The sequence below is a fragment of the Cucumis melo genome, chromosome 4, assembly GCF_025177605.1.
Source record: "Cucumis melo cultivar AY chromosome 4, USDA_Cmelo_AY_1.0, whole genome shotgun sequence".
NCBI lineage: Eukaryota > Viridiplantae > Streptophyta > Magnoliopsida > Cucurbitales > Cucurbitaceae > Cucumis > Cucumis melo.
The window spans coordinates 5,333,596-5,337,412 of NC_066860.1; the positions used below are offsets into that span (position 1 = coordinate 5,333,596).

Below are 3,817 nucleotides of genomic sequence, written 5' to 3' on the forward strand. Positions count from 1 at the left end.
AAAAAACTCAAAATTTTCATGAAACAATTACCGATCAAATTATCCTTGTATAATCTAAATCTAAATATTCAATTCTTATATATCATTTTGACCATAAAAATAATATAACAATGGATTTAATTGGTTGGGTCACTAGGATATTTTGGATCAACCCAACTAATTAATAACCCAAATAACTCAAATAAAAATCTTCAATTCAACTCGATCCTCATAATTCGAGTTGGATTGGATTGGATTGAGTTGGATTAGATTGAGTTGTCGGATTATTTATCTTTTCTATTTTAATTTTTTTTGTATTTTTTATTGACTTAAAATATTTAAATTTGTCTACGATACATATTAATAATTAAAATTTCATAACACTTAAACATTAAATATCAAAATCCAACATATCTATTACAAACTTCAAACAAACTTCATGATAATATTTATGAGTTATAATATATATATATATATATATTAATAATATTACAGAATTTTGGTTGAGTTGGATCTTCTCAAACTTTTAAAAATGTAATCCAACCCAACCTGACAAAAACATAAAAGTTTTGTAACGACCCAACTCTTTATACTAAGCTGAGGTCGTTACTAAAACGGAACGACAATGACAAGAGACACTTTTTTGAAACGAGGGAAGAATAAATTTTCATTAAAAACGGAATATTAAAACACTGAAACATAAACGCGGAAGCAAAACTGAGTCCCCATATGGCATGTCACGGATCCTTCTCTGTCGCTCGCCAGCTTTCCTCTACCTTTACCTTCGCCTGAAATGTTAAACATAGAAAGAGTGAGTATAAACATATACTCAGTAAGGGACCTACTACTAGTCCCGCTAGGTGTCTGTTAACTTCCCATTAGAGTCCTGAAAATGGTACCCAATCTCTGGCACGTTCCCGAACACGTGCAACATGCGCTCCCGTAGGAACGAAAATCTGGTCTTCGGTGTCCCGGGGGAGCACCTAGGACATGCTGGTCTGTAGTGAACCCGGGGGTAACACTAAGACAATCGGGATGCGAGGACCCCGTCGAATCACTCGAATCATATCTATATACATGCTAGACTGGCGTCCCGTCGAACCACACAGTCCTAAATAGGTGGTGATCCCGAAGGACACCCATGCAGGTACGACTCTAATAGACAAAGTTAACAGAACACCCTATCCATAGCATGTAGCATAACATAACATCATAACATGGCATGAGTATTAATCTTAACGTCCTTAATCATGTGATTAATATATCATGCATTAACAATCATCAACATCAATCTATCAGTCCTTAACATAACATCAGTCATCATCATCAACCATCAACATAATAATCTCAGTCATCATCATCAACATCAACTATCATCATCAATCATCAACATAATAATCTCAGTCATCATCATCAACATCAACTGTCATCATAAATCATCAACATAATAATCTCAGTCATCATCATCAACATCAACTATCATCATCAATCACCAACATAATAATCTCAGTCATCATCACCAACATCAATACAATGACAGTCATTATCAGTAGCATCAAGTTATGCATTTTAGCTACCATCAATGCATAATCATAATTACATGCGGTCTCTTGAATTCAGTTCGAAGGTCTAGTAGGAGAATCTCTTACCTGGAGATTTTAGCCAAACAAAGGTAGTTCCTAGTTGACAGTAAAAATTCTCCAATTAACTTGATCCTAATCATAAAAGGAAAACTTAGTATCTTAATTAAATGAAATTGGCAATTGACTAACACCCAAAAATTCTCCCAAATTAACTTTCTAAAAATTGGGTTGAAACCAATTCAACCTTGATTGGGAAAAATCCAAGATTTAGATCTTAAAAAGTTTAGCCAATTGAACCTTTAAAGAAACCTCAAATAGATCCAAAATTAAATTAATAAAATATTAATTTAATTTCATTAGCTTACCAAGGTTACTCAGATGGAGGTTGGAAAATCCTCTTATCCTTGATGAAAAATTCATCACTTTAAATCCTCAAGCTTCCAAAGAGACCAATCTTAACTTTAACTGAGGCGGCGACAACAGAGGGTTATCTTAGAGAAGAAGATAAAGAACCTTTTTCTTTTTCCTTTATTTCCATCTTAAGCATTCTAATGCTATTTATAGACTCACATAATAACAATAATAATAATAATTATTATTTCCTTTTCCTTTTCCTTTTAGGATATATATAATAACAATAATATTTATTATTATTATTTTCTTTTCCTTTTCCTTTTAGGATATATATATAATACCAAAAAATATACATATATCTTTATTCCCATTATCTTTCCTAAATCAATGCCTTAATCTTAGGCATTTACAACTATTAGTAATAATAATAATACTTCTTTATTATTATTATTTTTCTCTCACCAAAATCTACAATAAATATATATTTATTTAAACCATTATTCTCTCTTGCAAATAAATATATATCTTTTTTGTCCAATCAAATCAACCATCTCTCTCCTTATGGATTATCTTCTTTTCCAAACAAATATAATTATATTCCATCATATAATTAACTTCACTTTTCCATATTATTAATTAAATATATATATCCATATATATATACTCAATTAATTACAATTCCACAAAAACTAACTTTTCCCTCCAAAATCTCAAATTAACTTAAGTCCTCAATTAATTTAATCAATCAAATCTTTTCCAATAAATCACTTATAACTTCCAACATGAATTATCTTAAACCAACCATAACAACTTCACTCCATAATCAAGATTTATCTTTCTGCAGAATAATTAATTATCATCCACAATAATTAATTATTATTTACCTTTCTTCCAAAATAATTAATTATCTTCTACAATAATTAATTATTATTTATCTTTCTCAAAAATAATTAATTATCTTCCACAATAATTAATTATTGTTTACCTTTCTCCAAAGTAATTATCCTTTTACAAATAATTAATTATTGTTTATCTTTCTCCAAAGTAATTATCCTTTTACAAATAATTAATTATTGTTTATCTTTCTCCAAAGTAATTATCCTTTTACAAATAATTAATTATTGTTTATCTTTCTCCAAAGTAATTAATTATCCTTTTACAAATAATTATATTTTCCCAAAATATAATTATTTTACTTTTTCTCCTTTAATAAATATCCTTTCTCCAAAACACAACTATTTTTTCCTTAAATAATTATATTTCAACAAATATAATTATCGTTTCCTTTAACATAATAATTATATATATATTTCCACATATACATATAATTATTCAATCTCCAACAAACTTTCCACCCCACAATTTAATTAAATAACATCCATAATTATTTAATTAAATTCAACTTCAACAACACTAAAAATCCACAACTTTACTTAATTCTCTTAACCTACCATTTAAACAAAAACTTAACAAACACCACGTGCCAAAACCTCTAATTAATTAAATATTCATCCAAGAAATATTTAATTAATTTCAATTCCCACATAAATCAAATAATTCTCATTAAATGGATTCAAAATAACGCCCAATAAATTATCTTAATTTTTGGGGCGTTACAAGTTTAAACCCAATCCAACCCAAAATGAAAATTAACTCAATCCAACTCTTACAATTCGAATTGGGTAGTTTGAGTTGTTCGAATTGTTGGATTATTTGAACACCCCTAAATATAACTTGACATTTGATATAATAGTTATACACTAACACAACATAACAATGTCAATGTTCTATCTCCATAAAATGGTTCAAAGTATCTTTTTGGGTTTAAAGATTGTGAATTTAAATATTATTAGTTGATCATTTGCAGTTGCAAAGAATGCTTCAAAACTTTTGTGGCAATC

General features: G+C 28.6%; 1 long non-coding RNA gene across 1 annotated transcript; it reads right to left on the reverse strand.

The window, feature by feature from the left end:
- Window positions 1-632: 632 nt before the first annotated feature.
- LOC127148836 (uncharacterized) lies at window positions 633-2,190 on the reverse strand. The gene is made up of 3 exons (XR_007819969.1): window positions 1,928-2,190; window positions 1,629-1,694; window positions 633-767 (listed from the first exon to the last, which is right to left on the reverse strand). It is a non-coding gene; the product is annotated as an uncharacterized LOC127148836 (long non-coding RNA).
- Between the last annotated feature and the right edge of the window lie 1,627 nt (window positions 2,191-3,817).